Source organism: Mustela erminea, chromosome 9, assembly GCF_009829155.1.
Source record: "Mustela erminea isolate mMusErm1 chromosome 9, mMusErm1.Pri, whole genome shotgun sequence".
Classification (NCBI taxonomy): domain Eukaryota; kingdom Metazoa; phylum Chordata; class Mammalia; order Carnivora; family Mustelidae; genus Mustela; species Mustela erminea.
In genome coordinates, this window is record NC_045622.1 from 63,634,773 (window position 1) to 63,660,992 (window position 26,220).

Genomic DNA, 26,220 nt, shown 5'->3' on the forward strand with positions numbered 1-26,220 from the left:
GTAACTAGTTCAGTGACATAAAATGATTGCTTATTATGATTTGTAGCTGGAACAACATAAGGTTGAAGGCATAGCCTAATTTCAGGGGCTATGAAGAAAACAAAGTGTCCTGGCAGGAGCGCATTTCAGAATAAAGCTATAACAAACCAATATACGACCAGTTCAGCTAGTCCTCCCAATTTCAGAAACACAAGGGCTATGCTTGTATATATCAGAATGGTGTGGGGAATCAGACGCAAGGGAACTCTAGCAGATGATCATTTTGTGGGAAGGACCGGAAAGTCTTCTTGTGGTCCCAATATGGGCATTCTAAGTACATCACACACTATCTTTTAAAACAAAAACCAAGCTCACCGGGATCTTTCAGGCTTTGAACTCCTTTTGACTCAATGTCTGTAGCACATACAATTAGCACTTAGCTGCCCTCTAAATCATCATCAGCCTCAGATTCTCTGAACCACATATGTGGCGCTTTTCTCCAGCTGACTAATTCTTTTATTGTGCTTCTATTACAGAATTCTGAACTTCTAAAAAAACAATATTCCACTGCTTCCAGAGTAATATATCTAATTAACGACTAAAAGATGCCTCCATACAAAGTTAATAAAATAATTTCCACTTCTTGCTCCAAGGAAAGCCCAAATCAGCAATTATTTTCAGCTGACAGAAATGCCCATAAAACTGAAAAATGATCTATAATTCCAAGGTACTTCTTTACCGCAAATAATTGCCATCCAGAGCAAAATGGCTTGTTTTCTCATAAAACAATATGATCACTCTAATAAAATGAATATAGTTCTTAGTTCTTTCCATCACTGTCCTGAGGTGCCCTAATTCATTTGCTAATTCAAATATTTTATTCTGTGAACACACCAAATTGAAATTAAAAGTTGCAATTGCATTATTCAATACAAACATGAACCCATTAAAATGACATAAAAGTTCCTATAAGATCTTATTCATAACATCTACATGTATTTACAACAAGAGACTAAAAGGACCAATTTACTTAACTGGAGTCATAAATTGTGGGTAATGTTTTATATATGCAAAACCACAACTCAGAAATAATTGTAAAAATGAATACTGCAATTTGGTTAGGTAAATTCTAGAAAAAAAAATCATTTAAAGTAACCAAGAAATGTAACATTATTAAAGCAAATATTTCAAGATAGCAGCAAAAATAAAAAGTAGCCTCTTTGAAGTTTTTGAAAACTCAAGCTCATTTGGAAATATAAAAGCAAGAATGCCACTTCATTATAGTATTGATATTTCATTCATTACAGTGCCATAAAAACTGTGTCCCTGAATATTTCCCTAATACCTGTCAAGAAACTGTAACATAGCAGAAGGAAGATCAATTCTGATACTACAGAGGAAAAAGCTTAATTCTCTTTTACGTCCTTCGTTGACAGATTTAATCAATGATGTGCTATGTTACTTTCCTGTTTTTCTCCTACTAAATCAACACTTATATTCTCAATGTTGTAACAATAATAATTCAGTACTACCAAAGACACTAAAAGGGACAAGGCAACAAATATACCCAAAGACCTAAAGAAAAGTATTTATTAGTGTATATATAATAATATAATATATGATAGTATACATATTACAGCAATTTTTTAGAAATTAAAATATGGAAGTTCAAGTAGAATGAAGCCCAGTCATCCTAAGAAGTATTTTCTAGAGAAGGCCCACAAAACAACTTCTAAGAACTATCAGAAAGCATGGACTTTTACCAAGGTCTGTCCAGTGATTCTCAACTTTGCTGCATATTTTATAGAAATTGGCAAACTGATTCCAGAGAGTATTCATAAAGGCAAAGGTTTCAGAAAAGACAAAATAATCTCAAAAAAGAAAAAAGTTGGAGGAGTCACACTACCTGGTTTCAAGACTCAATAAAAAGGGGCAATAATCAAGACAGTGTGGTACTGGGGCAAGGAGCAAATCAATAGAACAGAACAGAGGTCAACTGATTGCCAACAAAGGTAGCAAAGTAATTCAATGAATTATAAAAGTCTTTTCAACAACTACTGTGCAAACAACTGCCCTAACTAAACTTAAAAGCAAGACTGAAAAGGCTTCAAAGGCCTTCAAGCAACTTAACTGCATGCCAGAACAAAATCCAACACTATGTGAAGAAAGTCAATTTAATCCATCAACCAACAACATGAAAGTCATAATGACTGACATCCAGTTAAAAGCTGGCAGGCATATGGCTCCCAAATGACAGAGAAGATAGATCCAGCAGTCAAGAATGTTAAAACAACTATTATACGTATGCCCTACATTTTTAGAAGGAGAGAGGAATACATGAACATGATTAGAAGAGAAATGGAAGAATTTTTTTAACAATCCAAATGGAATCTCCACAGATGAAAATTACAATTCCTGAAATGAAAAGTAGAGTAGATACATATTAGCATATTAGACACTTCCAAAGGAAAGATCAGTTCATTTGAAGGCAGAGCAATAAGAACTAGCCAAAATGAAGCACAGAGAAGGAAGTGGGGGAAAGTGAGTAAAAATAAACAGGGTTACAGTGACCTATAGGACAATATCAAGCATCTAGAATACATATACATGGTATCAAAAGGAGAAGAGAAAAAATAAAGAAATAATGGCTGGAATTTTTATAAACATGATAACAACTATAAGCCCACAGCTCCAAGAATTTCAACAAACTCCAAACTGCATGCCAGTCTTTTTTTTTTTTTTCCAAAACAAAATAGGTAAGAAGGAAAAACTGATAGGTTAACCTCATCAAAATTAAAATTTTTCTCCTGTGAAAGACCTCATTAGGTGTTAAAAAGGCAAAACACAGACTGGGAGAAAATATTTGAAAATCACACATCTGATGACAAATTACAGCTCAAAAAGTAAAGAACTCTCAAACATTAAAAAATCCAGTTAGAAAATGGGCAAAACACATGAGCAGACATTCCACCAAAGATACACAAATGACGAATAAGCACATGAAAAGATGATCAGCATCACCGGTCACTAGGGAAATGTGAATTAAAATCACAATGATAGATCACCATCATAATGGCTAAAATTAAAAAAAAAATCAGTGACACTACCAAATAATTGTGAGGAGGTGAGAAATGAGACTACTCATGGGGGGACTGGTTGGCTCGGGAGGAAGAACATGGGACTCTTGATCTCAGTGTTGTGAGTTCTAGCCCCATGTTGGGTATAGAGAATTAGATCCTTATACAGTGTTGGCGGAAATGCAAAATGATATAGTCACTCCGGTAAATAGCTTGACAGCTTCTTTTAAACGAAAAATAAATAAATAAGTGAAAACTAAAAAATGGTCTTACCATATAACCGAGAAATTGTACTTCTGGGCATTTATTCCCCCAAAATGATAATCTATGATCACACAGAAATCTGTAGATGAATGTTCACAGCAGCTTTGTTAGTACCAGTCAAAAACTGGAATTTTGAACAAACAGTCAGGGATCAACAGAGAGGGGGAGGGCTGGGTGTGGCCATCAAGAAGTAGCACAGGGAGCAATGGTACAATTCAGCATTTTGATGGTTACAAGTAGTGATGGTACACAAAACTACATATGCGATTTTAAAAAATCCACAAACCAGACACACACACACACACACACACACACACACACACACACATAAATGTATAGAATAAGCCCTGTGGGTTGTACCAATGTTAATTTTCTGGTATTGCCATTAGACTATAGTTACTAAAGATGTTAATTTTAGGGGAGGATGGGTAAAATGTAGATGGAACCTCCCGAACATTTCTTTGCAACTTCTTGTAAACTTCTTGCTACAGGGGAGGGAGATATCACAGGGACTAGCTTAGTCTAAGGAGTTAGCCAATCAGTAGCAAACCCACACTGGTAGGTGGTATAGAAAATGCTTATAGGGTGGTGTGCAGAGGGCAGGGAGCAGAGAATCCAGGCAGCTGAGACAGAAAGAAGAGAGAGCTCTAAGAGGAAGAGTAACAGAAGCTAAAACCAAACCGCAATAACTTCCTAATCCTGTTCATGACTCTCTCTCACCATCAGCATTTAACCGATGTCTGGGAAACTCATGGTAGTGACCATAATTTGCATGGACAACGTAAGACCAGTCTATGTTCCAAGGTGACCTCTCTCATTCAGAGCAAGAAGTACAACCAACAGTCAAGAGAATACGTTCCCAGGCCACTCAGATTTCATTTCCTTTCAGCACTTTCCAAACTATTTGATGTTCACAAAGCCACCTAATGTAATAAGAGGAAATAAATAAACCTGAAATCCATTTTCCGATTATAGATAAAATTCTTATGATACATTACTATCTGGTTAGATGTATGCCATAAATTGTGTTATTTCAGCTGCTTGATGTGTGAATAAAACAGATATACTAACTTTCTCCCACTGAATAATCATTGCTGGCATTATTATTAAACATCTTTTACGTGCCAGGAAGTGGTCTAAGTACTTTTAGGACAGTGTCTCACTTAATTCTTATAACAACTCTATAAAATAGGTCTTATTAATGTCCTTATCTAACAGATTATGAAACCAAGATACAGAGAGGTTAGCTAATTTGCAGAAGGCCACACAGCTAATAAATGATAGAGACAGGCTTCAAACCCAGGAAATCTACTATCAGATCAAACTCTTAGGAGTAATTCTATGAAAGCAGGCAAGTGATCGATGTTCTAGGCTTCTGTCAACTCACAGACGACTACTGGATGCCTTCAAACAGACCTGACTAGGGAATGCCTCCTGGGGATTTAATATTCCCAAACAAGTCACTGGCTGACTAAATTATAGTAAAATGATTCAAACACTTCAGCACTATACATCGAAATTCAGGCATAGTCAGGTCACCATTAGAAATTAAAATGTATCATCAAAGTAAACAAAAAAAATGGTTATGTTTTCAGATCTATGAAATGCCCGTCATGCAATAACAACATTTTATGTAGAGGCACTGGAAACATAAAATGAAAAGTACAAATACTGTCCCTACTCTCATGGAGCTTAAAAGGGTAAAGGGGGAGAGGGAGAGAAACCAATCATAAAATATCCATGCTCTCATGAAAATAGAGGGCAATGAGATTGAGAATAACGTGGAAACTGCTGTAGTTTGAATCTTCAAAATAGTCTCTCTGAAAAGGTGATATTTAAGTGGAAGGCTGAATTACAAGCATTTTTGAATATGTCAACTATACAGATTTATACTCAGTATTTTAGTATATGAAAACTGTAATTTATGCCCAGGGAAAATAATTCGCCTAGTGAATTAAGGAATATTGCTTTGCCTTTCTTTCAAAGAAAACCTTAGAACACCTAATAATGTAGGCTCAAATATTAAGAATCCTTTTCCCTTTTTCTTGTAGTTGTTCTTATTTTCAGATACTATGCATTATGGAGGGGGAAAGGAAGATGCATGTATATAACATTCTTGAAGTGATAACACTATACAGACATGGAGATGAGACCAGTGGTACCCAGGGGTTAGGTGAGGGGAGAGGGAAGTGGTTGTGGCATGAGGGATCCTACACACACACACACATATGTAAAAATTGGTGAAATCTGCATAAGGTATGCAGATTATATTTATATCAATTCCTGGTTGTGATACTGGACTGTAGTTTCATAAAATGCTACCACTGGGGGAAACTGGGTGAAGAGTCCAACAGGATCTCTCTCTATTATTTCTTATGACTGCATGTGACTCTGCAATTATCTCAAAATAAAAAGTTATTTTAAAAATGTAGGGTGAATACCAGATGTTTATTTAGGAAGCTTTAGAATATTGTAAAGAAAGAGCTTTCAACAAATTTCATGCACTAATCCATTGGTTTAATTTAAGAACTAGTCCTCATCAAAGAGTAAAATAGACTTTGAGGCTTATAAGCCAAAAAATTAGAAAATGTGCATTTTTCATAGAATAGGCATCTGTAATCTCAAACTGTGACCTAACTGTAAATGTACTTCGACATTCACCATTTTCTAACCAGGACATAGGAAATAAATGTATAGTATTAAAAGGAAGCAAGTCACATATACTAAGTAAATATAAGCAATAAGAATTTCAGTTTTTCTGTATTTTGTAATAAAACAATGTTAATAATATGGTTTTGGGGGAAAAGTACATCTTTGAAACCAGAAACCAAAGATGTTAAATTAATTTTAAAATAGAAATTTTCGGGGCGCCTGGGTGGCTCAGTGGGTTAAGCCGCTGCCTTAGGCTCAGGTCGTGATCCCAGGGTCCTGGGATCGAGTCCCTCATCCGGCTCTCTGCTCAGCGGGGAGCCTACTTCCCTCTCTCTCTGCCTGCCTCTCTGTCTACTTGTAATCTCTGTCTGTCAAATAAACAAATAAAATCTTTTAAAAAAATAAATAAATAAAATAAAAAATAGAAATGTTTCCTGATCTTCAGAATGTATAAGCTATCACTCTACATTCTTTTAAAGTATAAAAAAAATATTGGGGGAAAGAACAGAAATTAAATTAGCCTAGAATCTCCTGTTTTTAAAAGAATTTTACCATATCATTTTGACAAATTTATGAAAAACAACCAAAGCAGAATGTACAGGTATGATTTTAAATGATCAACTATTTTTAAACATCACTATGATTCCCTTCCCCTTCCTTGATTAACGATCAATGACCATGAACAAAGAATGGACTGCCCCAGCATTATCTGAAACTACTTAATCAGAGACTCAGAGAGGTATGAGCCCTTGGGCAAAATGATACGCAGATCCTTCTCCGGCAGGGCTACTATACATTCAGTGTTCCGTGCAAGCTATTGTATCTCTGTTCCTCGAGAATCATGACACCTGCCAACTAGTACATAAGGGTGTGGAAGATTTCATGTAATTTGCTGTATCTAAGCTCCCACCACCCCATCAATTCCAGGAGTTCTTGCTCAAGGAAAACTCCCCAGGGTACCAAAGTAAACCCCAAATTCTTACTGCTTTCCATTTTACCTCCAAACCCATGGGTGAAAATTATCAGAACTCTGATGAACACCATCGCATACTTCACTAGAACATTTAAAAGTGAATGCCTGGGGTGCCTGGGTGGCTCAGTGGGTTAAAGCCTCTGCCTTCGGCTCAGGTCATGATCCCAGGGTCCTGGGATCGAACCCCACATCAGGCTCTCTGCTCAGCAGGGAGCCTGTTTCCTCCTCTCCCTCTGCCTGCTTCTCTGCCTACTTGTGATCTCTGTCTGTCAAATAAATAAATAAAATCTTTAAAAAAAATTAAAAAAAAAATAAAAGTGAATGCCTGACTCAGAGACATGGTAACTTTGTAAAAATAGTTTGTTTCATGGTGCTTTTATAAATGGATTAATTTGTGATAGCAAACTACCTGTACACATAAGCAGTCCATAAAAACATCACAATCCATAAAAGAATGAAATAATAATGAGCTACATGTAGGATTGCATCCTAAAAATGTGTTTATTTCTATTTTGTTCCTTCCTTCTCCAGTGGAGAGAAAGAGGAACAAAGTGAGAAGTGAAGAGGCAGACAAACGAGGTGGGACCAAAAAAGGACAAAGCCACTCTGGGCCCAGCTGAACCAGAAAGATGCACATGTAATCTCAAAGTCAATATCAGCAAACTGGGAAAATCTACGGGAAACAAGAGCTCTTGGACACTGATGTCAAGGGTTATGCACATGAGAACAAGTCAAGCAATATGGGTCATAAATTGCTGAAAAGCCTACATATCAATTAGCCAACCTTGGTGTAATCAGACTTTGAGGGAGGGCCTCAAGCCGGCAATGGCGGGAACTCAGATGCGTCAGAACAGAGGTTGTGAGATGGATAGATCCATTTTGAGGAAAGTGCAGGACAGGAGCTTCAAAACTCCAGTTCGGAGTTAACAGGGATTAGTACTTAGTAGCTAATATGATACAATGACCGAAATACGGTAGTATCACTCTTTTACATGTAATGATTATATTCCAAACGTAATACAAATAAACTAAGAAGCTATCTATATTTTTGGGTAAGAGATTTCACATTTTTATTAACTAAAGTGACTTTGGTCTACATTCTAGAGTCCAAGAACTATAGATTCTACAGCTAATAACTATGAAACAGAAAGTAGCCAGAAAGAAAAACCAACAAAGATCCTCGAAGAATGCATAATTAATAAATTAGAATATTAGGACAGCAAATCTAACTCAGCAGTGACCCAAATTTCAAAAGCCTACATGGCTTTTCACAAACTTCATTTATTATTTACTATTTATGTAATGTGCTTTAAGCAGAATAATCTTAAATATGTTTCTTGATTCTGCCATGTCACCCTCCCTAAGTTTGTTTATCTAGACATATAAATGAATTATTTTTTTCTATACTCTTCATGTTCACCTCAGAATATCTAGAACCACTCCTGGAAATAGTAATTGCCCACTCAATAACTCAGGAAAATATAAAGTACCATGCAATTTATTAATGTTTATCTCCATTTCATCGTATAGTCTACCGATGCAGAAGCTCTGAAGATATAAGTGTTTAAACCACTTGATTCCACTCCATCTTAGAGCTCTGCGGTTCTTTCTGTACAATTTTAATTTGGTTTTCTTCACTTTACATATAGATCTTAAAAATTCACTTTGCCCATTTCCTGGATATACTCAATGGCAACAGAACCATTACAGCCATTTTTATATAGCAACATTCTTAAACAAGAATCGTACGGTAATCCCACTCATGGTCAAATGCATCAGCGCATCTTCAGGGAAGTTCTTCCATGCAGTAATGAACCATTTTTCTTTAGGAATGAATTTTCACTCTGTTGAGTAAATGTCTGCTCATATGCAAGCATCTCTCACCCCGAGTCAGTCAACTATGCCATAACCTTCTTTTTGCTCATTTTTGAAGTTTACAAGCCCTTACATATATATGATTACAGAAAAGCATTTATGTAGTTATTGATTATCACACACCTGTATGCTTGGAATAACAAACACCTTCCACCTTAGTAAGGAAATATAACTCTTCCTATAGTGAACTTGACCATACTCCGAGCAACCCCCTAGGCTCTTTTTTAGCATATGCAATGGACTCACTTGCACGTGCCCAAAGTGACTCCAGTTCGAAGTTCTTTATTAGAAATTGTTTGTAATAGTGAAATATTGGCCAAGACTCAAATGTTCTTCAATAGGGGATTAGTGGCATATGCATACAGTGGAATACTATAAGCAATTTAAAAATGAAGAACCTATTTTTAACTGAAATAATCTCCTAGATATCGTTAGGCAAAAAGAAAAAAAAATTAAGGAGCAGGCCTGTAGTATACTACTGCTTGTGTAAAATGGGTGAAATTTTATTTGTATGTAATGTACTGCATGGGTATTATATATGCATATTTTTATATATTTAATTTACAGTTACACATACATACAGAACATCTCTGAAAGGACTCTCATTTTAGGGAAATGAGTATCAGGAGAACTGGGTCAAAAAGAAAACTTTTTCACTGTATACTCTTCTATTTTTAAATTATACCATGTATAAGTATAATCTAGTCAAAAAATAATTGAACTTTAAACCAAAAGAATATATACTGTGATAGTTACATGCAGAGGCTCTGTGGATAGGAAGAGCTGGGCTTGCGTCTAAGCTCTGACATTTACCGGTGTGTGACCTTAGGCAAGTTCTCTAACCCCAGTTTGCTCATCTATAAAATGGGAGCACTGATAGTTAACCGTGAGAATTCAATCAAGTATATAAATCACTGAGCACAGCTCCTGGAAATTATTATTAAGTAATACTCTCTTTCAAATAGTACTGTGGACCAAAGTTATAGTTATTACCAATCTCTTTTTCTCCTTCTTATTTTCAGTGGGCAAATTCTGATAGCTCCTCTTTCAAAAAAATATGACATTCAATCATTTTGGTTCACTTTATAGTCACCAGAGATAGGCCCAAACCCCAAAGAATCAAGTTTGAATTTCATGAGGAAGACAATCAGGAGCCATTGCACATTTGCCACTATCTATAGCCTTATGTACATAATCTCTACAAAATACCAAGTGCCACTAATTCATGTTTATACTCTTACTTTAACATTTATAAAGTATGTTCAAACACTTGAGTTCAATTCCTGAAATTAGAATCTCAGGAACAGAAGGTCCATTCAAGGACATTCTAATTTTCAACAACTATGAGGACCAGCAGAGCAGACATGTTTATTCTTTCTTTTTTTTTTTTTAAGATTTTATTTATTTATTTGACAGAGAGAGAGATCATAGTAGGCAGAGAGGCAAGCAGAGAGAGAGGGGGAAACAGGCTCCCTGCTGAGCAGAAAGCCTGATGCGGGGCTCGATCCAAGGACCCTGAGATCATGATGTGAGTCGAAGGCAGAGGATTAACCCACTGAGCCACTCAGGCACCCCAGACATGTTTATTCTTCTGTAGATGAACATTTTATATTGAAGGGCAACCTGTTAATATGAATTTAAATGATTTTAAAATAATCAAATAAAAAAATGAAATGAAAGCCAAAGAGGAGCCTAGAATTCAGGTCTTCTCATTTCACCCACATTCTTACCAGGAAGTGCCCACTGTTACCAGGAGGTCATCAAGTATACTGTGCTTCCCTCACCCAGAAGGCTCCTACCTATTGAACCCAAGACCTGGTTCACAGAAGCAGTTCCAGATCTGGTAGCCATAGCTCACTCGCTCTCTCACTCTCTCTCTGAACCCCAGCTACTGTAAGAGCAAGCAACCAGACACGTACAACTGTCCCCTGAGCATATGACCTGAGCAAGGATGACCCATAAGCACCTCAAATCCAACCTGTTTATAATAACAGCAATAATCACCTCGCCTTCCTCCTCCTCCACCCTCCACCCATGCCTGGACTTGCTCTTCTGCTTCTGCAGCTTCCTGTTTCTGTGAGTGGTCCCAAGGTCACCCAAGAAGCCAAACCACAATCTAAGAGTCATTCTACTCTCCTCCCTCTCTCTAAATCCAAAAATCTTGTTTCTACCTCCAACTTTCTTTGGAATTAATCGGCTTCTCTTCAGAATAGATACAGAATAGCAGTGAGTTGGAGAGGAGGGTTTCATGTCTTGTCCCCCAAAATTTCAGGAATGGGGAACAGTGATTAAGAGAACTGACCCTGGCCCCAAACTGGCAGCGTTCAAATCCAAGCTTAGCCATTAGCTCTCTGAGTTAGGCATATTACTTCATATTACATCTCACTTTTATCATCTGTCTAAATGATATAAAACTAATAGCTATCTCCTAGGATTGCTGTAAAGTAGAAATCAATTAATAATGTAAAGTGCTTAAAATAATGTCTGGTACACTTTATAATATGTGCTACTATTTTTAACAGTAACATCATTTTTTAAATGTCATAAAATATCTGTTCTAAAACAGTTTAAAATCCAGAAGTTTTTCCAAACAAGCAAAGGGAAAAAAATAAGAGAGGCAAGCCAAGAAACAGACTCTTAAATACACAGAACAAACTAGAATGGTTACTAGAATGGAGTGGGGGCGCGGGAGAAACAGGTGATGGAGATGGAGGTGGGTACTTGTGACGATCAGTGGGAGATCCTGTGGAAGTGCTGAGTCACTATATTGTACACCTGAAACTAATATAACACAGTATGTTAACGAACTGGAATTTAAATAAAAACTTGAAAAGATACATTTAAGAAATCCAGAAGTTTTTCATCAAGACAGAAAATCAAAGCACAGTCCGATGTCCAATTAAGCTGAGCCTCCATCTCCCTTAAAGTCATGTAATGCCTGTGCCATTTCGCCCCTGCCGCTCCAATATCTCCTACTTGAATTACTATCTGAGCCTCCAATTCACTGACCTCTTCATCTCGAGCTCTCTCCAGTATATTCACCAAACTGCAACCAAAATGATTTATCTAAAACACATATCGAGTTAGGCCATCTCCCTACTCAAACCCCGTCTATCACTCCCCCCTACCTTGAATTAAAGTCAGTTCCTTAATGTGGTTCAGCAAAGCCAGCATGGTAGGTCTGATATGGTCTCTAGCCTCATTCTTCTCCACTCCCTCTCCCCCCACCTTGTGCTCTAGACTCCTGTCAGTGTTCTTGCAACCCCTCTAGCTCTCAGGTGCATCCAGACTCTCACACGTCATTTCCTCTGCTCGAAACACTGTGCCCTATCACTCTACCTTTCACCCGGATGGTTTCTACCCATCCTTAAGTCTTTTTTTTTTTTTTAAGATTTTATTTATTTATTTGACAGACAGAGATCACAAGTAGGCAGAGAGGCAGGCAGAGAAAGAGAAGAGGAAGCAGGCTCCCTGCTGAGCAGAGAGGCCGATGTGGGGCTTGATCCCAGGATTCTGGGATCATGACCAGAGCTGAAGGCAGAGGCTTTAACCCACTGAGCCACCCAGGCACCCCTCTACCCATCCTTAAGTCTTAATGTAGTTGCCACTTCATTCAAAAACACATCTCCAGGCCCCTAAGTCTGGATTAGGTGCCTTTTGTATGAATCAGCCCCATGTACTTCATAGCACCTTTCCAGCTGCCCACTTACCTGCCTATATTCCCCCATCAGGCTGTCAATGCTATGAAGGAACAGACCCCATCTCTTCTCTTACCCCAGTGCTCACCCCAATGTCTGCCACAGAGTAGGGCTTTATCAAATATCTGTTAAATAAATTACTTAATGTCACCAGTAGGTCTTCATAAGATTTCAGAATATTTTACAAACATTAAGTGTAAGTATTTTTTAAAACCAAAGTAAACTAAGTAATCAATAATAAGTATAGAAGTTAAAAGTCTTAAGAAGATACTCAATATGGCACAGAATCTAATCATGATGACTGTCCAGTAACCTGGTCAGGATCCTTAAGAAATCACAAAACGGGCTTCTCTAAGTAAGAGGTAGAAAAAGTTTCCAGTAATACAGAAGTAAATCATGAGCAGTAATATTTATCCCTCTAAGCCTCTGGAAACAAAAAAAAAAAAAAAAAGGAAAAAGAAAAATCTATTGTAGGAGACGTTTTAAGGACATAAAATAAAATACATGCTTCAATCTTCTGGCCAGCTGTAAGGTCCACCACACTGAGCTGAAAAATGTCTCAAATCATGCCTAAAATTAATGCAGATTAAACAACACTGATTACAACAAAAAAAAAACCTAATAAATATTCAATCGTATTCCTACCTTACCAATCAATGTTCATTTCTCTTATTCTCCCCGCCCCATACACAAAGCTTAAGCCTCTCTGTCCTCCATACCCTGCAGCACTGTATCCTTGGTTCTCATGGTGTACTATTTTGGCCACACTCCATCATATTACTCACCCACGTCTCCACCACCAGACCGCTCTTGAAGACAGTGGTCCTATCATTAATTCACCACTGTAGCCTGCAGGCTCTCACATGTACTTAGTAGGTATCCGGTGTTTGGGAAAGAGAGAGAAAGAGGGAGGAAGGGAAAGAAAGGGAAAGAGCAATCTCCTCACACAAGTAAGCCCAAAGGTAGCGGCGGAAGTGGAGGAGAAGCCCCACAGACGTAAGGAAAAGAGGGCTGAAGGAGGCGAAATTGTTGAGCATTAGCATTCAGACAATTTGGCGCACTTTTTAAAAGTTATTAATGGGGATTTTTAATAAGAGCAGCAATGACTCATGTCATCCCACTGGCAAACTACAAATAAGTTTATGAAGTAAGGACCTCAATAGAGTTTTCTTTTCTTTTCTTTTCTTTTTTAAGATTTTATTTATTTGAGACAGAGAGAGAGGACAAGCAGGCGGAAGGGCAGAGGAAGAAGGAAATACAGGCTCCCGGCTAGGCAGGGAGCCTGAGGCAGGGCTCGATCCCAGGACCCTGAGATCAGGACCCAAGCCGTTCTTTATACATCCTGTGTAGAAGCAGCGATAAAAAAGGGGGGCAGGCCAAAAAGGGAAGGAGAAAAGAATAAAGTTGCTCTACGCCCCAGCTTCGTTTCTAAAGGTCACAGTGATTCGAATACTTCAAAAATGGTTGTCCGTGGCCAATATTATCAATAATATTTTGAGAAAGACGCATGAGGATATTTTTTGCTATTAATTGCTATTAAGGAGAGAAAAAAAAGAAGTTGGCTATTTTCAACAGAAATTCATTATATTTTCACTTAGCAATGTGACTCTAAAATGTTCAAACATAAAGGGATAAATTCATTTGCTCACTATTTATAACAAATACCCAAATAATTGAAAAATCATGATTTTGACATTAAATATCACATTTACATTGTGCAGCATTCGGGCTGAAGTTAGGAGAAGAACATACCCTCTAGAAGATTTAGACTAGCAGAGTCAGGAGATCTGTTAATTCTCTAAAACTGCTGAGGCTTTACCTTGTTCGCCAGTGAACTGAAGGGTATGTCCCCATATTCTCTAAAACCAATGGCCTGGGATGCATAGGAGTTCACGGAAGAGAGAGGTATTTGTACATAATCATATGCTCTGGGCTCTTTAAATGAAAAGTATTAAAGAATTCTAAAAGTCCTATAAAATGTAAATCTTTCCCAGTGGGGAAATTCTCCCATTATGGTGACTTCCTTTTTCACAATACCACATCAAAAGCTTTAATAGCACCCACACTGAGCTTAAGTTCAAGCAGAAAACAGACTTCTCTAATGTCTTACCACTTCAGAAGAAAGTCGAGTCTGAAAGAAAACCATCTGTCCCTGGAGAATCAGCCCATTCCAAAGAGAAGATCTGTATCTTCTCTTAGTTTATTAATTTATTGGCATGATAACTTGCATCACTTTAAGGGCATTTCATCTACAATGAGCAAACTGTTTGAAAGCTAAATGCACTAAATCTTCTTTCATGGGACCCGTAAGTGTCTTTTGAACTCTTAGTGGTTTGCACTTAATGCTTTATTTTAAAATCAGATTTAATCATTTCATAAAACCAGTAAGTAGTTCTTAAGGAAAATGGATTTCATTTTACCTCTTTATCTATTACCCCAGGTCAGAATTGTAATGAATTTTGATGCCCTTTGAAACCACTAATACTGCACTCAACAATCCAATTAATAAGTGAGTCTAAAAACACAATTTTCCAAAATGACTATAGTATTCTCACTTCCTATTCTTAACTTTCTAGGACACTAATTAAATGTCTATACATTTTATTTATAGATCTTTCTCAAATAATTTCACAATGAAACCACCAATTTTTAATTCCTACTCCCACAAAGGCTCTTCACTGGCTCTATTTTGAAAATTTAACAGAGCCATTTTCTTTAAAATCAATTTGATAAATAAATGTCAAAATAAAAAAAAAGTCTTCTTATGAGATTCAGAGGTCTTTAAAACACATGATACTTTATAATAAGAACAGAGGACAAAACCATGAAAGTATAATAACCCTCCATTATACAAAACAGATATATATGTGTAAGTATATATGTGCACATAGTATATATCCAATTTGTGAATTATCTACAAAAAGATTTCATGTCAGGCAGTTTTCATCCACCACATCATAGCCTTCTGGGTTATGGTTATGGTGTAACTCACTAAAGCAAAACCTAGAATGGAGAAGTAGCCACATTATAGTATCAGGAGTGGGGAGGCAACCACAGAAACCAGGAATTGGAAAGAACACCAAAAGACATCAAGTACATAGGATTTTTTTTCCATGGGAGAGCTGATGTGTACTGACATAGACACTATTAAAAGTTTTCCAACAATAGGGAACCCATTTTTTACTTTCCCCAAAAGCTCATTTCACTGGACACCCATGATGGAACATTTCTCTTCATATTGAGCCAAAATGGTTTCCCTCTACATTTTCCTACAAGTCATGCCTGGTCTGTCCTTCCTGCAGAAATGCCTTGTCTCTCTTTAAAGGATCTCAGTCTTCTAGATATGAAGAAAAAGAGTATGTGTCCCCTTGACCATGTTTCCTAGAGGCAAACCATCTTTTCCATATCTCCAATATCTTCAGCCATCCTTCGTATCATGTAAAGACACTTCACCATCCCAGACCCTTCACCTTCCTATGGGTGAAAAATGGCATCTAGAACTAAAAACCATACTCAACAAATTATTATTAACATTTACTCACTAGGAAACACATTTTGGGAAGAATCAACCCCAAGAACCCTCGGGAGCAAGTCTTGACATATACTATAGAAATGGCTAGAACAGAAAATATAAATCAAAGCCCTCCAAAGATAGTGATGAGAAAAGTAGGGGGAGGGTAGTGAAAAAATACTGTTATCAAGCTTTTTGTTCTGAAAGAACTTAACTACCCTATATACAAGTCCACAATCTAAATTACCTGATACACTGGTAATGTTAATATAATATGGCCAATGCTTTCTAAATTCGCAATAAGCATAGGTATACAGAGAGTAGTCATAGCCTTTAAAATAAATTACTTTTAATCTCATCTAAAGAATCAAATGAAATCAAAACACTAGATGTAATTAAGACCGTCTAGTTTCCCTGGAGATTATACCAATCAGACGTGTTAAGCGTTCTAGGAATGAAACATTTGATACAATTAAGAAAATCCTATTGAAAAAAATTAGTCTGTAAAACAGAGATAATACGGGGCTAAGGACTGGCTTATTAATAACTCATTCAATTCTGGGTATAATAAATACAGCTATTACAACTTCAATTCACTAGTGGCAGAGCTCGAAATGCTAAAATGCTGCCACTCAATCTGCCTGAAGAATCCAGATCTAATCGACAGAGGCACTGCCTGCTACATTTATTAAATCGCAGAATTATTTTAGGTTTAAAAGAATTTAGATTAAAAAAAAAAAAAAAAGCTAGTAAGAGGTAGGGCCAGAATTCCAGACCAAAATCTGATACCTTGTCCACTATACTTACACAGCCCTTCAGATATTTGAGGATAGCCGTCATCCCCTCCCTGCTGCCTGCCCACCCCTACCCAATCTTCACAAGGCCAGTTTCTTCAACGATTTACACTATAAGGAGGCCCTACATAAGTGACCTCTGGAAATTCAGACATGTTCTCTCATGTCAGAAAAGCCAGCTGAGACTGTGTCTTGAGGGGTAAGTGACTGGACATGAGGAGGATGGCTGCCACTAACAAGGCTGAGATTCCTGAGCTTTGGGGCCACTCCTCAATCCCTCAGTTACTCGGGATAAAGCAAAAGCAAGAGAGGCCCAAGAGCCACAGCCCTGGAGCAGAGTCAGCCGGTGAGTGACTACAGGAGACAAGCAGGAGGGAAGCTGCAGGCCTGGCAACATCAGAAGTGCCATCTGACCAGACCTCCAGTTCAGGGGTCTTCCCCATGTAGCTGGCCCTCCTCAGACACCCCTCTGTCTACCAGGTCTCAGTCAATGGGGTGGGTCTCTCCCGTTACTGAGTCCTGGGGCAAACAGGAGATTGACTCTTCCAGAGAAAGCAAACTGACACAGAGGGAGCTCCCCATGAGCTATAACCCCAAAGTCGATAGGCTCATAACCCACGCCGATATCAAAGTGGTCTGATGCTATAGGAAGAGAATCTCCAAGGCAAAGGCCTAAAAGAGCAGATGCTTGGGGAAAAGGCCAAAGACAAAAGACAAAGAAAAGATTTTTTTTAAGGTAGGCTTAGAATAAGAACAAAGCCAGGATAGATGTTAATTCTTAACTATCAATTGTTCTTCAGTTTTCTCCATCAAAACGGACTTCAAATCTCAGCCCTGCTTAACGGGCTCTTTGTAAGCTGGGCCCTACTATCCTATATAGTTCCTGTCTCTGATTATTTCCCTGGGTGTCAGCTGCCTTAAAGAACTCTCTCTCCCACGTCCAGGCCATTGGGCCTGCTATCTTCCTGCCTCAGACTCTTTTCCCCTTTGGCTCAGCCTTCCCTGACCACCGACTCCCAACCCCAGGCCGACTGGGGTGTGCTCTCCTCCCACTCCCACAGCCCCTGTCCAGGTGCCTCTAACAGCAACTCCCACAGGACATGATCATTTCTTGGTATACTTCCCTCCACGAGAGACCATGAGCTCTCAAAAAAGACAGCATCTCTGCATTCCAAGAATCTACAGTGATGTCTGGCTCATCATTTCCTAAATGGTGAATCAAATGAAAGAAGTAAGGATAAGTGAAGCATCAAGCTTGTGTCCTGTATGTCTGTCATCTCTCCTCCACTGACTTCTGACAGACACAGAGAGAACACGATCTGAAATACAGTAAGTGATCAACACTCACTGAATAAACCAAACACAAACACAAAAGGAACTCTGACAGATTCAACAAAGTGTTATAGTCATAAATATGAAGGTCCAACCCTAAGATCCTATGGAGTTTTTTAAAAACTGTATTTGTACAGATTTATACAAATTTCCCAGAATATTTAGAAAAGGGAGAAGGAAGACTATCATTTACTTAGGACTATAAATTTGTTAGGTACTTTACATATGATATTTTATTTGTTTTTCATAATTATCCTGAGAAACTGCGATTATAAACCCCATTTTATAGATAAAGAAACCCAAGTTCAAGACGTAAAACCAAAATTTGATCTCAGGTGAGCCTGACCCCAATCCTAAGCTTTTTCCACAATACCACTTGAATCTCTGGGGGGAACACAAAGCTATCTTCCTTATCCTTCTATTACAAGGAAAAGGAGCTCAGAAATCAGACAAGGCTCAATTAGGTCCTAATTCCAGAGAAAGGAGCCGTGACAAGGGAGGCACAGAGAAGTGAAAAACTCTTCCCTTGAGGATCATCCCATTTTCTTTGCGGAAAGGTTCACATAGCTTTTCTGTTCCTCCCATGGGGTTGGAAGGGAAATTCTAAAGAAGAGAGGAAGCAACTTCTCCTTGACTCTTCTCCCTTCCCCAGAAGGTCAGATGGGACTCAGGTTATGATTCAGAGAAAAGATGGCAAGGAGACAGCCACATAGGTCCACTTAATTCACTTAGAGCCCTTAAGGTAGATTAGAGAGGGAAGCAGGCCTGAAGCTTTCAACTCCAATAAGCCAATTCACCAAGTTACAAGCCTACAAATGTCGAACTAAAGTCCTTGTTCCTAGATAGGAATACAGATATTCCTTTTCCTCAAATGTCCAATGTGTAGAATGGTGGCATCTAATTGAGATAAGGAGTCATCCAAATGGCTTCCCAAAACATGACTCACAAGTTGACTTGTCAGGTGTACAACAGTGTTGGGACAACTGGACATTCGCACACAAAAGAATGGATCTGGATACCTACCTCACACATATACAAAAATTAATTCAAAATGGATGAAAGGCATTGGTGGTATAGTGATGAACATAGCTGCCTTCCAAAATGGATGAAAAACCTAAATGTAAGAGCTAAAACTACAAAACTCTTAAAAGAAAACATACAGGTAAATCTTTGTGACCTAAAAAGCTAAGCAATAGCTTTTTAGATATGACATCAAAAGTCAAGCAACCAAACTAAAAATAGATATACTGGACTTCATAAAATTAAAAACTTTATGCCTCAAAGGCCACTACCGAGAAAGTAAAGAGACAATCTACATGTGATATTTATAAAACATTTGTCTGATAAGGGGCTAGTATCCAGAACATATAAAAACTCTTAGAACTCAACAATCTAAATAAAAAATAAGCAAAGGATTTAAATAAATATTTCTCCACAAATGATACATAAATGGCAACAAACACATAGAAAGATGTTCAATGTCATTGGTCATGAGGAAAATGCAAATCAAAACCATAATGAGGTATTTCTCCATACCTCCTAGGTGACTATAGTCAAAAAGACAGACAAACAAGCACTGGTGATGATATGGAGACCTGAGAACCCTTATACATTGTGGGTGGGAATGCAAAATGGTGCAACCACTTCGGGAAACACCTTGGTCCTCTTCAAAAAGTTAAACATAGAGTTACTGTATGATGCTCAATTTCACTTCCAGGTATATACTAAGGAGAAATGAAAACTATGTTCATACAAAAACTCATAGCAACTTTACTCATGATAGCCGAAAAAGGAAACAACCTAAATGGCCATCTACTGATGAATGTATAAATAAAATGTAGTATATCTATACAATGGAATTGTACTCAGTCATAAAAAAGGAATGAAAGCGTGACTAGGTGGCTCAGGAGTTTAAGTGTTCTACTTGTAATATTGGCTCAGGTCATGATCTCAGGGTCATGGGATCTGGTCTACGTCATGCTCTACATGGAGCATGGAGGCTGCTTGGGATTCTCTCTCTCCCTCTGCCCCTCCCTCCACACACTCGTGTGCTCTCTCTCATTAAAAAAAAAAAAAAAAAAAAGGAATGAGGTACTGACTCGTACTACAACAGAAATGATTCTGAAAACCACTGTGTTAAGTGAAAGAAGCCGAATGCAAAAGGCCTCATATTGTATGATTTCACATATGCAACAGGCAAACCATAAAGAGAGAAAATAGGTTAGGGTTTCCCAGGTGCTAGGGGAGAGGAGAACGGGGGGTGACCGCTAATAGATGTGGGATTTCTCTTTTAAGGTGGTGAAACATTCTGGAATTAGACAGTGGTGATGGCTGCAAACCAAGTGATTGTACACACTTAAAACGGGTGAATTTTATAACATGTTTATTATATCTCAATAAAAAAGTCACAACTATAAAAATGAGCTAAGTGTACACATTATAACATATGTACCGTCAAAGAGATATGACCGAAAAGCAATTAAGTTAACCTGAAAATCACTGCTGCACGTTGGTGTTTACTTTCATAGTAACAAATATGAAAAACATTGAATTTTATTGCCGTAAACTGAACACCAACATAAAGAAGGTTGGGAGGAAAAATTAATTTGATTTCCATGAAAAACATCCAATGATAAATATTTGCTCTCTTCCAGTATCTCAGTTGGTTGCAAGCTGAGCTCCCTAAAGCAGATAGAAGAGCCACTATGTTAGATCTGCCAACAGCAAACAGGCTTGAAAGAATTCAGGTCTAAGATCCTGAGCCTGGGATGCACTGCCTTTGGTAAGTGGTAAACAGATTCTCTCCCCGTGAGCTGTTGCTGCAGATGAACATTCCACAGTGGTAACGACAACGTAACAGAGAAGCGCCTTCAATTATCAGCATCTCTACCTCAGAGACTGGATGAACACGTTCTCTAAGGCTTTTCTTAGATTCCTTAAATGAATATGTGTGAGTCCAAATGACCCATTTTTCCAAATAAGCACAGCTCATGTTAGGAATATTGAATCACAAGCAAGCTTTGTACACACACTATGTAAAAGTAAAAATACAATATAATATTCTAGAACTGTGCCTGGAATGTCACGCACACCCAATACATATGTGAATGAATGTTTATAATAGTAATGTTCAGCAAATAGTTTAGATCAAAAACTAAGGCAAATGGTAACAGTATTTCTAAATTAACTTATCTTCATCAACAGAAAGTTGGTTTTTTTTGCTTTATCTTAGTCATGTAATACCACATTCCCACTGATACTCAAACTGACATATCAAAGGCTATTAACAAAGATAATTAGTCCACTGTAAGTAGAAAAGGTATTCTGATTGATTATAAAAGTCACTGCTCCTCAACTATAAACTTTCCTGAAATAAAAGAACTTCAGGTGGGAAAAACTGCAGGAGTTTGTGAGATGATGAGTTTCTCTTATTTTATGATTTATTTTAGTTAATAAACTAAGGAAAGATATATCAGTGGGTTTAACAATAAGTTGTCTATTCCTCACATTCTGGAACCCTAAGACAGATCTGAGCAAAACACAATTGCCTCACCGATCCATACCAAAGCTCAACAGAAAGGAAAATTCTTTCTGAAATACATCTTAAAACATACTAATTTACCAGCATCAAGAAGGTCAGCAATTAATTTTACATTACATTTTATTTTTTCTACAGCCTCTTCTAAAAACAGAGAAATTATTTCATTGATCAGTATCTACACCTGTGAGAACCTGAAATACTATATAGGATCATATACAGAGCAAAAGAAAGTTCAGAGCTCATATTTTGTCTTTTCAGGACACTTCTAAAAGTATCTAAGGATATGATCCTACAGGTTCACCCTGTGTGACCGACCCCGTCAGAAAAAGTCTTCCTTGGCTCGCCTGGAGCAGTGTAGTCTCTTTCTCAAGGACACATTAAGATGGCATGAGTATCTCCCTTTGTATCAGCATCTTTCGTGTTTGGGTTGGAAATCACACTACTCAACTCACTTACTTCCATCAACTCTTCCTTGATAGGCTGATATCACAAACTAACATTTTTTAAGACAATACAGATAGTTCTTTCTAAGCATACAAGCAATGAAACGAAAAGGAAAAGATGAATAGGTTAGCAACGTAAAATTGTTTTAGTTTCCAGAAATAAAAAACCGCCATCAGTTAAATGAAATGGCGATGATGGAGGGACATGTCCCCATAGGACAAGCAAGGGTTAATATCCTTACTCTACCAAGAGTCCACACAAATCGGTGTCTGGCCAAGACAGTACCCCCAGCCTTCCCCTCCTCAGCCTCACAAGAAATTGCGTGGTCCCTACGAAAAGGAGGTCACAGCTTCTCCCTGCAGGCTTTCAGAATCACTCTGCCTCCTTCTTCTGCCTTAGCCATTTGCCTCTTACCTCCTGCCCTTTTTCTTCCAAGTCCTGTTAGAATGAAGAAGAGTCAGATAAACACACAGTCGGCCTGGTTCTCATTTCAGAATTTCCCTGGGGACCTAGCCTCTGAGACACGGCTTTCCACATTGCTCTGTACCTTGTAGGCAAGTAACAACTCGCCCCAGGCTCCAGGGATACTTATCCAATGAATTCCAGCCAAAGCCCAGCATACTGATTCCTGCCTGGGCTGGGGGGAGGGTGGGGGTGTGTGTGTTGGAGGAACAGAAGTGAAACAAACAACCGATTTAAAAAACCTGAGACGCCCAGATAAAAGCCATCGTAGAATTTATGCAGGTCATTCACAGAAAAGAAATATCTGAGAGGCAACAACAACATTTTTTTAATGCTTAAAAACATCAATAATGAAAGATAGGAGTTAAAACAAGAAGGAGCTGTCTTTTTCTGTGTAATTAGCAAAGATTTTTAAAAATAATAATGCTAATGCAAGTGTCACAAATCTGATGGCAGAGTGACAAACTTTCTAAAGGTGGACATATGTTCCAAAAGCAGCCACAGGGATCTTGCACTTGGACCCTAATTGTATTTTTAGGAACTGATCTTCAGTCATCAAAAATCTCATCAAATGGTTTAAATATAAAGACTTTTTCTTTTCATTTTTGTACTAGAAATATAAATATCCAACAATAATTGTCATAAGTAAATAAATAAGTTATGGTTCATGCACAACGTGGCTTATGATGAAACCAATAAAAATGATATAATAAGAGTTGACTCTTTGGGGTGCCGGGTGATATAATAAGAGTTGACTCTTTGGGGTGCCTGGGTAGCTCAGTCAGTTAAGTGTCTGCCTTCGGCTCAGGTCATGATCCCAGTATCCAGGATTGAACCCCACATCAGGCTCCCTGCCCACCGGAGAGCCTGCTTCTCCCTCTCCCTCTGCCTGCCGCTATGCCTACTTGTGCTCTCTATCCCTCTGTCAAATAAATAAATAAAATCCTTTTTAAAATTAAAAAAAAAAAATAGTTGACCCTGCTATATATCATTGACTAACGACCATTCACTGTTCTAAGCAGTTAACAAGTACAGTTGACCTTTGGACAACACAGGTGTGAACTGCATGGGTCCACTTACATGTGGATTTTTTCCAATAAATACGGTAGAGTACTGTAAATGTATTTTCTCTCCTTATGATTCTATTGCTAACATTTTCTTTTCCCCAGATTGCTTTCTTGTAAGAATACACTATGTCATACATCAATGAATCAATTGCTTATCTTACTGTCAGACTTCTGGTCAACTGTAGGCTATTAATAGTTAAGTTTAGGGGAGTCAAAAGCTGTACATGGATTTTCTACTGTGTGGGGGATCAGTACCCCTAAAGCCCACATTGTTCAAGGGTCAACCTCTATTAACACAGTTACTTCTTACAACACAAATGGAATTTATGAGGTAGTAGGTGCTATGACCCTCTCCATGTCACAGTTGAGGAATCTGAAGCACAGGGAGGTTAAGTGATTGCCCCAAGCTTATGCTGGGACAGACTCACATTCCCGTATCCGAAATCTTAAAATCCAGAAAGTGTTCACATCAATTTGTCCCAAACTCGTTTGTTGGCAAAACTTGACATGAAGCGATGCAAAACTCCGTAGAGCCTTTATCCCACTTAGAGTGACATCATCTCACTAAAGAAAAATCAATGTGTTTGATTTCGTGGTGCTGCGCCAGACTACTGCTCAGAAGGGATACAGTATATATGCCATGTTATCTTTCTATAATCAGAAACACTCTGAACTTTAAAAGAAAACTAGTCCCATGGGTTTCAGATAAGGGAATGTGGGGGAGCAGAAATTCAAATCTAAGCATCCATCTGCCTAGTTCTGCAGTCTGGGCCCCTAACCACTACGTGCTATTTCCAGAAACTAATGACATGGGAAATGTCTATAATTCAAGCATTCAAGTATTTATTAACTACATACCATGTACCAGTCACACAGACAAAATTGCAATTGTGACAAGCACAAGGGAAGAGAACTGGTGTCAGAAGAGACTAAACGCTAAGGGGATCTGGCCAGAGTGGTCAGAGGCAGTTTTCCTGTTTTGATCTAAGAAGTGAAGGATGAGCAGGAATTAACTAGACTAGAGAGAAGAGGGAAGACCATTCCTGGCAGGGAGAAGAATACATGCAAATGCCCTTGGTTGGAGGGAAAATGATGACAAAAGACTGAAAAAGAGCCAATGAAATTCGAACCCAGAGAACCAGGGGCTGGAAAAGAGGAAGGTACCACAGGGACTTCTAGGGAGGGTAACTAACGATTTGCCCCAGAACGGTGAGTCACAGCCCCCATGTAAATAGCAACACTGTCCTTCACTCTCAAAAGTATCTTGGTCTGGACATTGAAGTATCCAGTCACACAATTTGTAGGCCACATTAAGGAGCTGTATCTTTATCCTAAGAGCAATGAGAAGTCATGATGGATTTTAAGCAGGGGGCAATGGGGGAGAAGAGAGACAGCATAATCAAATTTTAATTTTTAAAAGATGACTCTGGCTGCAGTGCATATTAACAGGATAGGAGGAATATCTTCGGGCCGGTTAGGAGGCTACTACAGGAGACCTGGCAAGAGATAACTGTAGCTTGGTCTAGGGCGACAGTTGTAGGGATAGAAATAAGTGGATAGATTTAAGATAGTTTTGAAGAAAAAATGAATAGGCTTTGATGATGATTCAGAGACGGGAGGAGAGGGAATGGCAGGTGTGAAGTATGAGTCCAAGATTTCTGGCTTGCAAACTAGATGGAGGATAGTGTGATTCACTGAGATAGAAACATTAGAGATCAGGATGCCTGGGTGGTTCAGTCGGTTAAGCATCTGCCTTCGGCTCGGGTCATGATGCCAGGGTCGTGGGATGGAGCCCCACAAGGGCTCCCCGCTCAAAGAGGAGCCTGCTTCTCCCTCTCCCTTGGCCTGCTGCTCCCTCTACCTGTGCTGTCAAGTAAATAAATAAAATCTTTTTATTTTTTATTTATTTATTTTTTTTTTTTTGACATTTTTTTTTTTATTTCCAGCATAACAGTATTAATAAAATCTTTTTAAAAAGAAACAAACAAACACTAGAAATCTTTCATCCATTTTGGGTCTATTTTTGTGTATGGTGTAAGAATGAGGTCTAGTTTCATTCTTCTGCATGTGGCTATCAATTTTCCCAATACTATTTGTTTAAAAGACTGTCTTTTTTTCCACTGGACATTCTTTCCTCCTTTGTCGAAGATTAGTTGACCATTAAGTTCAGGGTCCATTTCTGGGCTCTCTATTCTGTTCCATTGGTCTATGTGTCTGTTTTTGTGCCAATACCATACTGTCTTGATGATTACAGCCGTGTAATAGAGCGTGAAGTCAAGAATTGTGATGCCACCAGCTTTAGTTTTCTTTTCAACTTTCCTTTGGCTATTCAGTCTTTTCTGGTTCCATACAAGTTTTAGGATTATTTGTTGAAGGGTCAGTATCTAAAATCTATAAAGAACTTATCAAACTCAACACCCAAAGAATAATCCAGTCAGGAAATTGGCAAAAGACATGAACAGACATTTCTTGAAAGAAGACATACAAACTGCCAACAGCCACATGAAACAAATGCTCAACATCACTCAGCATCAGGGAAAAACAAATCAAA

General features: G+C 38.2%; 1 protein-coding gene across 8 annotated transcripts in view; it reads right to left on the minus strand.

The window, feature by feature from the left end:
- The window catches only part of STK33 (serine/threonine kinase 33), a 154,300-nt gene that overhangs the window by 125,639 nt on the left and 2,441 nt on the right, over positions 1–26,220 (minus strand). For 2 of the 8 annotated variants that reach the window (XM_032359064.1, XM_032359059.1), the window contains exon 1: positions 22,555–22,681. The exons of 4 other annotated variants lie outside the window; for them this stretch is intronic. The gene's annotated coding sequence lies outside the window, so the exon portion shown is untranslated. 2 more of the 8 variants (XM_032359065.1, XM_032359060.1) reach the window with 2 other exon arrangements.